This window comes from Onychostoma macrolepis, chromosome 20 (genome assembly GCF_012432095.1).
Source record: "Onychostoma macrolepis isolate SWU-2019 chromosome 20, ASM1243209v1, whole genome shotgun sequence".
Lineage (NCBI taxonomy): Eukaryota > Metazoa > Chordata > Actinopteri > Cypriniformes > Cyprinidae > Onychostoma > Onychostoma macrolepis.
The window spans coordinates 13,413,883-13,427,318 of NC_081174.1; the positions used below are offsets into that span (position 1 = coordinate 13,413,883).

Here is a 13,436-nt window from a genome sequence, read left to right on the forward strand (position 1 = left end):
ACACATTGACAATAACACAAGAAAAGAACTATAAATATTTCATTTTCCAGAATGTTTTAGTATTAGCGCTCGAATGGATTATGCCCCTTTTCTATTAATGATAAGCATGAAAGTAAAAATAATGCATACTGTGTTGTTGACGAAAGCTTTCTCTATTGTTGTAGAGGGCAAAAAGTTAAACATTTTTAATCATATATTTTTGGATATACTTTTATTTTTATATATTTCTAGAGATATATTTTGTATCCCATGTTTAACATTACAAATATTGTCTATGACAACTGTAATATTTTATAAATGTTTTAATTTTGACATAATTTGATACTTCTCTGTAGAATATCTGTTTATTAGTTAGTTCACCCAAAAATAAAAATTCTGTCATCATTTACTCACCTTCATGTTGTTACAAATCAGTGTGACTTTCTTTCTTTTCTGAAACACAAAAATGTTGGTAATGTTTTGGTTAGTTACCATTAAAATCCATTTTTATGGAAGAAGAAATCCTTATGAATCCTTTCATATCTTTGTTTTTTATCATTACAACATAAGGGTGAGTAAACGACAACTAGTGTGAGTATTCATCATTTAGGGTGAGTAAATGATGAATTTTCATTTTTGGGTCAACAATCCCTTTAGATATTTTCATCTATGAACATGGCAAGCTATTTCCTTCCTTGGATATGATTATTTGAGCTTACGAACCCAAGTAATGTATCATTGTTAGGTCCAGACATTTCCGGTATTTCTGATTCCTCTAAATGACAGCAATGTCCTGATGTGATATCAAATGTATAAAACTCTCAGAGTGACGTACAGGTCTTCATCCCAGCAATGAAATTCATGACACACCAGCACCTCAAACAGCAGCCTCTTAATTAGAACAAATGCCTTCCCTCCAGGCTTTCTTGCAATAACAGTGGGACTGTAATTAAACTCAATTAGCTCATCAGCTTTAAAGTGGGTTAAGTGATGTTTACTCAACATGGGCTAATTGTGTGGCATATGGTAAGCTTGGTAGATGGAAGTGTAGGGGTGGGTTTGTTGTTGGATAGTTTGGGATAGGTCTGCAGTAAAGCTATTAGGGATTACCTGGGCTGATGGTGGCAGTCCTGATGGCCCTGAGGGGACGTGAGGTTTGAGAATTCAGAATCTGCCCTATACAATCAGCAGGGGGCTTCAAGATCTTCCTTTTGAGAGTGCTCTAAAGAGAGAGAGAGAGAAATATACAATTTTATAAAATTATTTATATATACTTATTAATAAGATAATTAAAAACTAACAATAATATGTAAGTTAATAAATATTTTAATAATATTTATAATAATAAATATAAAAAAATAAAAGAAAACGGTTTTATTAAAATTATTATAAAATAAAATAAATATATTACATTTTTTATAATAAATTATATAAAATAATATAATTTCAAAAAATGATGTAATTTTTTCTATTTTAAAAAAAAACACAGATATAGATCAGATTAAGCTCTCTAATGGCATCATTGGTAAACAGACTGATGTTAAACTGAAGTGTCACTGGTTGGTTAAGAGTAGCAGGGTTGCTCTTTTTCTATCCAGGGAACAGTGACAGCTGTGGGGCCAACAGTGGGTCCGAGCTCCCCTGCAGCTGTCTTGTGTGCCTGGGGTGGAATGACTCGGTGATCCTCCTCTAACTGGACAGATCCGGACCAGCACAACACCTGCTCTTTCTGGCAAAGCACAGGCAGGCCAACCTTGGTATGGGGTTATTGTGCAATAATTCCACAGGACACGGTGGTTGAGGTGCCTTGTGTTTTACGAGACATTACATCTGATTACCTTTATCTGTGCATCGTTCAAACAGGAACCACAGATGAGGGATTCTTCTGGCAGAGTTATAAGGAGCAAAAAAGAAGAACAAGGGATTCTGGGAGTAAAGAGAACAATAGGCTAGAATGCCCTCTGTGCTCCTAAATTTGCAACGTTCAGTATTTTTCTGTTTCTGTTAGTCAGCAAATGAATCATATTATAAATTCTGATGACTGCGGACTATCCAACCAGAGTCCTTTTCCCCTCCCTTATTTCAAAGGCCCAAAGGAATTGACTTTGAAGGCTCTTTGGTCACTGGATTTCTTTTCCATCTTCTTCCTTGACCTAACTGAGCTGATTCATCTCCACATCTCATTATCTATAAGAAGGGCTAGCTTTGGCTTGGTGACCTCTTTATGTAGAGTCAGCAGAATAGACTGTGAAGCTTGTGGCCTTTAGGCTTCTGTTGGGGTCGACAAAGTACAAAGTATAATCAATAGGCCTTCATTTAGCTCCAAAGCGCATAGAAGCTCCAAAGCTGTCCTCCTCCATTTTTTGTTGCAGAAAAACTTTATTTGTTGCAATGAAAAGTTGTGAAAATGATAGTAAAGGTTTTGATTTGTAATCAACGAGTTTATCGGCGGTATCTGAAATGTGTAGCAACAACTCATCATTGGCAATTGGCTATGCGGTTGTACAATCAAAGAACCTCTATCACAACCTCTCCTTGGAGGATGTATGTTATTAGTCTCGTTGACAGACAGATATTCTGTATGGCTACCATTCGCAAGGGAGTAAGAGGCTTAGCAATGGCTTTTTTGGGATTCTACTCGTGCCAAGTTTGAGGAAGTATGTGTTTAGAGCATTCATAAGGATTGCCCTCTGGAGCTTACTATCATTGACATGTGGGAATAGAGGGGCTACCATACTGCTGCCCTTCTGAAGGACAACTGAAAGAGTTTGGAGAGGGAGGGAAGAGTATTGGGGAGAAGAAAATGCTGACAGGGTGATGCAGTAAGACGAGAACAGCATGGCACAGTGTAAATGGAGTTGGCACCGTACTGAGAGAGCAAAGAGATTCACACTACCAACTAGCTGGCACATTTGCCCATGCAGCTTTGCAGCAGAAGTCATAGTCATAGATTAAAGCATCCAGAACAGCTTAAATACATGCTGAAAATCTCAAATAAACATCCTGACATCTGTTAATTGTGATTTGAGAATTCATAGTTTATTTAAAAATAAATATTATTTAAAAATGTAATAAATTATTTCAAAATAAATGTTAAATACAGGAAAAAACTTGCATTGTTATTTGAGGAACTAATATTTATTATCTTACTTGGCGAATATCAATTACCTCATACTAGAGAGTTATTGATGTCCAAATGTGTTTTAGTGATAAATGATGAATGAAATAATTGGTGAGTGCAAAGAAAATAGACAGCGGATAAGCAAAGTAGGCCAATGTCCCTTGGGAAATAAACATCCTTCAGTTATTCCCTAGACTCAACAAGCAAACAAAGTACAGAAGAAATAGCTTTAACAGGATATCAAATCTGGGTTTAATTGTTTAAATAAATCTAATAAGTATTTTCTTGGAAATGAGGTCTTGAACATTTTAGCTTTACCAGACAACAGAGTTCCCAGACATAAACTATAAAAACATTGTAACATTTTGCAATAAAGTTGATGTTAATTTATTATTAAAATATATAGGCCTACTATTGTTCATTGCTAATTCATCTTAGTTCATAATAGAATAAATAAATCATTTTAATATTTAAAAATTAAATTAAATATTAATATTTATTTAATATTAATTAAAAATATAAAAATAACCAAGATTAGTAAATGCTGTAAAATTATTATTCATTGTTGTTATCAGAATGCCTAACGCATCAACTAAAGGATGAATTAAAATGAATTAAATGTGAATGTATATAAAAATTAATATTACATCGAAATGCTTAGAATGCTTAAATGCTGCTAAGGGACCCTACATGCTTCACGTGAAACCGAGGGTTCACCTCATCCAAACCAGACACCAATATAACTGCCAAACAACCGACCTTTGACCTCAAATTACACTAATACTTCCTGTGTTCATTACAGCATTTCTCCTATGTGAAGGAATTCTAAAACACACCGATATATTGCCAGAGGACACTAAACACATATGAAGGAATACACCAGTGTATATGGAGATGCTGCCATGAAGGTAAGCAAAACTTAAAAGGAGATTATCTCCGAGAGGCCATCAGCGTATTGATTTGCTCAGAAGTTTTTTTTTTCCTCTGTCAGAGCTTCAAGGCTATTTCCAGCTCAACGCGGGCGGCTGTCCTTCCTGGTTTGATCCCCTAGGCAACCGATGTGGTCATTCCTTCCAGAAAATGGAGAGCAATGTGTAACCAAACACCAACAGGGGCCCCAGAAAAAACAGTGTGTGTGTGTATGTGTGTGGGTAGGTGTACATTATTGTTGAAAAGGAGAAAGAAAGTCAGATTTGTTTTTTTGTTTTATACCAGAATCTTACACAGATAATGTTTAGCATTTATCAGTAATCATAAATTAATAGTATTTATGTTTTTTTTAATCATTTCACATAATATTTAGCATTTAAATATAATAACAGAAATACGTAATTTTATCTAATGGAATTATTTTCATAAATTAATCAAAATTATGTTCATTTAATTTAACATATACCAACTCATCCATATTTACAACCACATAATCCACATAAATTTAATATTGTAAAATTACCACAATCTTCATCAGATTCAATTCTTCTTCCTCCCACTCTTCAGGCTATTTCATGCACAATCATTTCACCTCCCTATCCATTCCCTCCTGCTCGAGTGTCTTTCATATTTTTTCCCCTTCCCACGTTTGCCCTCCCTTTTTATTTCCCAACTCTCCCTCTGTATAATTTCCTTTCCACAGGCTTTGTTAGGCACCTTGAAACCTTAGCCGTTTCAAATAGCAACGTCTCTCAGCAGCAGGTCCTTGCTATAGCATTAGATGCAACTTGATCTGGGCCCTCAAGCAGAGCCTTGTTATTGGATAAATACAGGGCCTCCTGCCATGACCGATCTGTTCTACAGGGGGCACTAGAGGAGAGAAGATTCAAGGATAGCACAGATAGATACAGTTTTTATAGCTTTTTAGGATCTTTTTGTAGCAAAACTGGTTGGTAGCCATTCATATAGCTACTTCATCAAAGTGTAATTTAAAGTGTAATACCCTGACTGTCAGTCTAAACTGTAAAAGGGAGGACGAGCATCTCTATAGGAAGCCGTCTTACTCAAACAAAGAGAGTTTGTAGGCCGGCCCCACATTAGCACACACTCTCTCAAGCTCCATTAGGGACATAATGAAGATACAAATCAATCTAATCCTATTGTGGAGACATTCCCTCCCACTCATCCACATAATCCCGCTGCAGTGAGGCTGAGTCCTGCAGGAATGCTGTGCTGAGGGAATACAGATCTCTCACTGAGATAATTAGCATTTCACAGCTCAGAGTACCACTTGCCTCACTCCTAAAGCGCCGCCAATAAAATCCACAAAAGATCATTTTCCAAACACATACAAAAAATATAATTATATTCATTTATTTTGTAGATATGAGAGAGAGATTTAGGTTGTGATTGAAAGGAAAGAGTTGAGGTGACTGATAGGAAGTGATGAACACGAGAGTGACTTTTGGGGGCCAGGTCTTCTCAGCAGGGCTGCTTCAGGTTCTGTCCCACATGTGTTCTGCATAAAGACTATCAAAGGCTGAGTCCCCCCCTGTGGCACAAGCCCGCCCTGCTGTAAAGAGCCATCAAACGAAAGTGTGACAGACTGAAGGGGCTGTAATGGGTATATGAGGGCCTGGAGAGAGTCCAGACACACATACACAAATGCAGGTCTGCATGAAGACATAAACTAGAGTTTTTCCTCTATTACAGTCACTGTGTCTCATGTAGGCACACATCCAAATGAGAAAAAGTGACCAACTGACCTATTATTCGTGGTGCTTTTGAACAATCCATCAGTGTGCTTGACTGTTATTGAAGGTTGGAATATACGACAAGATTTTCCCCCCGATTTTCGGCCGATTTACAGTTTGGATAAGTTGACGCTGGTTGCCTCAAGTCAGAGATTCTGCAGATTTGAGTTGACTTACATTTTAGATACATAATTGTCAGTTACTTTGTCTATTTGTGCTCCACAAAGTGACTCTGAGCAACACATTGGCCTGAATGATGAATAGGTGAATGATTCAGTAATTCACTGAACACAGAGGTGGTATCCCACAATTCATGTCCACTTACAGTCGTGTGTATGTACAATGGGTGTCCATGTTTGTTAAGTTCACAAGACCGTAGGGCAGGGCTGTCCAAACTCTGTCCTGGAGGGCCGGTGTCCTGCAGAGTTTAGCTCTAACTTGCCTCAACATACCTGCCTGGAATTTTCTAGCATGCCTAGTAAGACCTTGATTAGCTGGTTCAGGTGTGTTTAATTAGGGCTGGAGCAAAACTCTGTGGGACAGTGACTACGTTTACATGGACATCAGTAATCTAATTATTTACCTTATTGTAAACAAGACAATATTATGATTAAGGTGTTTGCATGAGTTGCTTTTAGAATATTCCTTTCATGTTCCCGTTTTACATGTTATAGTGCATAGATCGATTAATGGCACACGTCATTACGTCACCATGCGACGCCATCCGACGTTTCCTCCAGAATTTCACATATCGAGATAGAGTTCATCTTCGTTATGATGCCATATTTGGGTGTTTCATTTTTAATTTACTGAAAGCTTCGAATCCATGCTCTTTTTTTTTGCTGTCAAACGGTTGAAAACTGCTGTGTTTGTATCCTATCGCAAAATGCGGCGAAAAGCGCTACACGATGGTAAAAGTGTGATTAAGGTGTGTACTATACTCAATAATGCAACTATAATAGGAATACTCCACATGCCTTAATTTGATTTGTGCTTACTTCGAGTATGACTTTAGCTGGATTAAGGTAATCAAAAATCTCTGTTTACATGGTAGATTCTTAATCAGAGTATTGTCTTAATCGTGTTAAAATCAGAATATTGTTGTCCATGTAAACGTACTCAGTGGCCCTCCAGGATATACCTGCCGCAGGGTGTCCCATTTTGGTTTTAAAAATAGTGCTCATGACTGCCCCCTTTGCAGTCGCTATGCACTTAATATGCATTTTTGCCGAGGCCTCCACTTCAACCTAACAGTCAAAGCGGCATTATGTGTGGATTCAAGGAAGACTGCTTGGGATTTTGTTGCTATTTGGGACAGGGCCAGACTTGTTTAGTTCCTGAACGAATCGGTTGAGTCAATGACTCTGTAACGCACTTAATTTGTCGCCACCTACTGGTGTAATGATGCAACTTACAGAAAAAGTCACTGAAAAATCTGAAATTAATGCATTCTAAAATATATATATTGTGTGGTTTGTTTTTTTTATTTATACTGCATGCAGAACCGGAAAAGTATCTGAGAGCTGAGCTGTGTAGTCCGGCAGTCGTGTTGGCTCTACCGTGAGGGATGAGTGGCACACCTGCTGAGTAATCTGTCATTACAGCTGGGGGACAAATCTCAGCTGCCCACACCAATCATCCTCTCCTCTGCCTACCCCTGAACACCCCCAACATTCCTCACACAGCTCTGTTTTCAGACCACTGTGTGTACGTGTGTGTCACAACACAGAGTGTGCTGTCGTTTATGTGGCCATGTTTAATTTAGATTGGGGACTTACGTGAGAGCTGACATTACATAAGGACAATACATATATGGGTATAAAAACCAACATCATCATTTTTGAAAGAAGTCTCTGCAGCATCACCAAGACATTTATCTGATCAAAAATATAGTAATATTGTTAAATACAGAAATATTATAATTTTTTTATAAAAATGTTTAAATATACTTTTAAATATAATTTATTCCTGTGATGAAATCTTCAGTCCTACAGAAATCATTCTAATATGCAGATTTGCTGCTCAAGAAATATTTGTTATTATTATCAGTGTTGAAACAGCTGTGCTGCTTAATATTTATGTGAAAACTGTGAGATATATATATATATACAGTAATCATAGTGTGCTGTCGTGATATGGTTGGTAGAGACATATAAGGTGAATGAAATGGTTATCTTAGTGGACTGCATGTCTGATCAAGTTTGCTGTGCCTATAGGCACTGACTTGACAACTGATAGATGGAGAAAATCATATTATTTACATCAAGACAAATGCAAAACCCAGCAGCTATCCTGGAACCACCATGAAATTTGTAACTTTTAAACTTGGTACGTGACAATACAAATTCAATAATTGTCTCTGGCTTTAGTATGGGAGTCAAGTGTTTGATGTGTTATTGGTTAAACGTTAGGCATAAATACTGTTCCCTACACTCTCAGAAATAAAGGTACAAAAGCTGTCACTGGGGCGGTACCTTTTCAAAAGGTACATGTTTGTACCTAAAGAGTCCATTTTGGTACTTTAAAGGTACATATTAGTACTTAAAGTGTACATATTAGAACCTAATAGGTACAAAAGTGTACCTTTTGAAAAGGTACCGCCCCAGTGACAGCTTTTGAACCTTTATTTCCGAGAGTGTAACCATGCATAATGTGACATGTTTCCAGACGTGCAAATCAAATAATATTAAACATTGTTTTTTAATATTACCCTGGACCACAAAACCAGTCATAATGTCACACCCCTGGATGTTTTTGTCGTGTTTTTCATTCCGCATGTGCTCTGTGTGACCTAGTTTCTGTCTCCTGTTGATTGTGTCATTATGTTCAGGTGTGTCTCATCATTATCCTTATTTATGTTCCTCATATATTGCTGCGTTCAAGTCCTCCTGGGGTGTTCGTACTTACGAGTTGACAAGTCGTTATCACGACGTCGGGTGCGTTCAAGTTACTTTGGTCGGAAAAAGATGGCGATTTAACTTTTCTATATAAAATTCAACGATTTTTTAAACTCTACATCTACAAAATATTGAATGAAGAATGTGCATCAGTGTGTTTTTTCTTTTTTCCGTTTTTATTTAATTTATGAAGGTGATGTAAACTGAATAATTATATATTCTATTATAATTATACGATAATATAATATTGTGTATATGTAACTTTTATATAGTTTTATTGTACATTACAAAAAAATAAAAATTTTATTAATTTCAACAACTTTACCGACGCTGCATATCTTTAGTCTTTGGCTGCGTCCATTGCATCCGACAGGTTTTATCACTGACACGCCCCCAACTCGGAAACTCTGGGGCTTAAAGAAAATTTCGAGTTTCCCATTCGGAATAACGACTTTGTAGTGGCGTTCATGTCCGTTCAACTCATAAATACAATGTATGCGACATGACTTGAACGCACCATAAGTTGCATTCTGTTCAGTGTTTCTTTGTCCGGTCTCGTCGATGTATACGTGTGGTTTCTACCGTCCTGTATTGATTACCCCTATGTAGCTTATTAAAGACTGTTTATTGTTATTCTTCATCATCGTGCTTTATTCCTGAACAGAAGACCGGACCATAAAGTAAAGTGTGCGGCGTGTTTTACCCGCGTTTTGTTTTTTCGTTCTCTTTTGAAAGTGTTTCAGTTGGTTTATTTTAGTTCTTTCCATGGACATCGCCTCTGTTAACGTTGCCCCAAGGAGGGGCAATATATTACTAAATGGCAGGCCACTCTTCATCTTCCAAGATGGCCGTGACTTGAGGAGTTTCTCAACACCTGCCACCTGCCACCTGCCATCTGCGACGACATCTGTTTGATGGAGGGATTCCGGTGTGGTCTGGACAACGAAATCCGCTTCGTCCTGCCCATGGGAGATCCACACTGGACCCTGAAGGACTACATCAAGGACTACATCAAATGTGAGTGAGAGGATCCACACTCACAGTGGACGAAGCGGATGTAGACAATAACATCTGTGTCCAGCCACACCTCGCAGACGTCTCTCAGCCAGACCCAGAGCCCAGCCCACCATCACCCCAAGCCACGGAGCATCAGCCCAAGCCCACCACGGACGGAGAGCCAGAGCCCATCGCAACCCACGAGCCATCGCAAGAAGGATCGACTGAGCTGGTGATTGCCCCGGAGCCAGAGCCTCATCAACCGTCCGATCAGGTGCGAGAGACGGCTACATCGCACGCGACAGTGGATGTTACAGCGGAGCGTGAGGGTGCTGAAGAAAGCCCCGCCCACCGCCGCTGAGGGTGAGCAGTTACAGGACTCTGAGGACTTGATTGATTTGGATATATATGCAGGCATGCCTGTTCTGCCTCCTCCTATCATCCCTGCCACTTCAGCTCCGCCACCGCTGCTTCCTGGCAGCCCCTCAGCTCACCCTCAGCCCACCATCTGTGCAGTGGTATCGCCGTGGGTCTGCCAGTCTCCATCGGCTCCGCCTTGGTCGGTCGTTGTCCCGCCATCGCCTCAGGACTCCGCTCCTCCAGCTCCACCTTGGTCCTCAGTCACTCCGGCTCCACCGCAGACCTCCGGATCTCCGCGTCGGTCGCCAGAGCCCTCGCCTCCACCCTGGCCCTTCGGATCCTCGGCTTCGCCCGGGCTCATCGGCTCTCCGTCTCCGCCTCGGGCTCCACCACCACTTGCTCCGCCACTGTCGGTCGGCCCCCTGGAGTCGTCAGCCCTTCCTCCACCATGGCTCCTCCCTCCGTCAGCTCCACCGTGGGCCGCCATCATGGCTGCGGCCTAGGTCCCTCCTGTCCCCGTCCTGGCTCCTCCCTCCATCCGATCCGCCCTGGCTCCAACTGTTTCCTCCCTGGCTCCTTCCTCCATCGTCACCACCCTAGACTCTGTGGATCGTCCTTCGCCAGAGCCTCCTCCTGTACAGCCTTCCTGCCAAACCTTCGCTATCACCTTTTTCCATCCCACGTCCACTCCTTTGTCCGCCTCCTTAGTACCCCTCCGTCCCTCCCTTTTTCTCTGCGGCTCGAGGTCGTGACTTCCAGGAGGGGGGCGAACTGTCACACCCCTGGATGTTTTTGATTACGTTTTTGAAAAAAGTTTTTAAATTAAGTTTTGATATATTTACAGTAGGAAATTCACAAAATATCTTCATGGAACATGATCTTTACTTAATGCCCTACTGATTTTTGGCATGAAAGAAAAAACAATAATTGTATTTTTGGCTATTGCTACAACTATACCCCAGCGACTTAAGACTGGTTTTGTGGTCCAGGGTCACATATGCAATTATGCAGAGCAGGAATTTGGACCAATATTATTTAATGAGGGCATTTATAATGGAAGAGCTTTCTGACATGATATTCTACTCATATTTTTTTCTTTATTATATCGCTGAATGTTACCAAAGTCATATAGAGAGCAAGTAATGACTAAAAGGAGATCACATGATCTCTAACTTCACTGGTAGCTGCCTCTCATCGAAAACAAAAGACTTCCGGTTGCTTTGTCAAGACAAATTGCTGTCAATGCGAACACCTCCTCTTTAAGAATCAGTAGCTTTGAGCTTGTGATGCTTTGCTGTGGAACTTGATCTAGGAGTTCCCAGTCGTGTTGAGTGCAATATACCGGGAGGGAAAACACTGAAAGGGACTTTATTCTAGAGGGAAAAAGATGAAAGTATTGAGGATACCTTGTTGAATGGTCAGGAAAAAAGGAAAAGTCCAATGAATGTGTATGATTCCTGTTCCAACACTTGGCGTCTCCATACAAAATGTTCTATGACCATTTACAGCCCAGTAGACTGAGGCTGCATTTTGTTAATATTAAAAACACCTCACAAAAGAAAACATGGTCTAACCATGTGACTTACATATCCTATAGGTCCTAAAGAGAGAGTTGAGCCACTTGAGGCTCCCTCTGTTAGTGAAGCAAGGGCGTTAGCTAAACTAATAAACATTAAATTATTAATCATGACCTTTTCTAGCCACTCAGATTCCCAAAAGTCCATAAGGAGGCTGGGCGGAGGCAGAACTTCCTGCTTTGTCGTCATGCTGCTTGGAGAGAGGGTGGGAGCGCACTAAACACTCATCACTGCTGTCCTTCTCTTCTTCCTCTGATGATGAGAGATGATTTCCCGACAACTGCTCCTTGGTAAAACAAATGAACAGAAAATCTTCTGGGTGTCACACCAATTAACCCGAAAAGGGGAAAATGTCTTTGGAATGTTTTCCTGATTGACAGTTAGTGCAGAGAAATCTGCGTCTCACCGAGGTGAAGTCACTTTCTTATGCTAAGCCAACAGCAACAAGAGCAAGATCGCTCACTGTTTCTTTCTCTCCCTCTCTTTCTTTCGCTCACTCACTCGCTGTCAGCACTTGAGGTTTAATTCGGGTTTGAGGAACTGCACTGCAAACTCTCACAATCCTCCTGTGTTTTTTTTTTTTTTTTTTTGTTTCTCCCTTAATACACCACATGGTGCCTACTGCCAAGATATGTGTAAAGAAAACATTCACTTATGCTGCGAAAATCAGATCTCAGCAAATCAGAATATATGAGTCAGAGCACTCAGATACATTTTGCACCACTTATCGATGTGAATAAATTGCATATGACTATATAAACATAATGGCTTTCCACTTCTAACGTAGGCTCAAAACTTTTAGGATCAAACCTGATCTTCAACAGTGACTCATCTATGGACTATTATTATTTGAACTGACATCTGATTGATAATTTTACATTTAGATGATCTTTTCCATTTGCATCTATTCAGCAAGAAAGCATTAAATTGATCAAATGTGACGGTTAAGACTTTTAAGACTTTTTTTTTTTGATGTTTATATTCATGCAGTGTTATTTTATCAGATACTATTATAGTTCTTATTAATATTATGAATAGTTTTTATATATTGTTTTAATTTTAGTTAAGGTATTAGTAATGTTGTATGTGTGTATTTTATTATTTTTAATTATTTTTATGTTTATATAGTTTTTAATTATTTTTAATAAAGTTTTAGTTATTTTAGTACACTTAGGTAAATTAAAATGACAAATGTTGTTTTGACAACTAGCAAAATAAAATAAGTTTACTTTTTTATTTTATTTCATGTAATGTTTTTTGTTTCAAAAATAAATAAATGTAAAAAAAAAAAAATATATATATATATATATATATATATATATATATATATATATATATATATATATATATATATATATATATATTTTTTTTTTTTAATGGTTTTAACCTTGTATTCATCAAAGAATTCTGAAAAAGACTTTCAACATTAATAATAATAATGTTGTTTTTTTTTTAACCAAAACAGATTATTACATTTATTTTTGATCAAACAAATGTGGCCTTGATGAGTATGTGAGCATATATCAAAAGCATTTTAAAAATCTTATCGACCCCAAACTTTTGAACATGCATAAGAAAGTGTTGTAAAAGAGAAACAAAAATTTGACTCTTCCATCGGGGAAACTTCAACACTGTTGCACTGCTGATGCTAATTTTAGGAGGTATAAACCTGTTTATAATTGAAAAAAAAATAAAAATAAAAAACTAACCACAAACTTTTTTTCTTTTTGACTGCTTGAAGGACAAGTGTTGTCCCTGTATAATAAACAAAGAGTTGAGTAATGGCAGCTGGCCTGGCCACATCCACGGTTCAAGTTCCATA

The 13,436-nt window shown here is 38.6% G+C and overlaps 1 long non-coding RNA gene across 2 annotated transcripts in view; it reads right to left on the minus strand.

The window, feature by feature from the left end:
- LOC131526965 (uncharacterized) overlaps nt 1-8,234 on the minus strand; it is a 9,303-nt gene extending 1,069 nt beyond the window's left edge. For both annotated transcript variants that reach the window (XR_009267568.1, XR_009267567.1), the window contains exons 1-3: nt 6,110-8,234; nt 1,090-1,201; nt 394-432 (exon numbers count right to left, since the gene is read on the minus strand). This is a non-coding gene — a long non-coding RNA (uncharacterized LOC131526965). The remainder of the gene's footprint in view (nt 1-393; nt 433-1,089; nt 1,202-6,109) is intronic.
- Nucleotides 8,235-13,436: the final 5,202 nt, after the last annotated feature.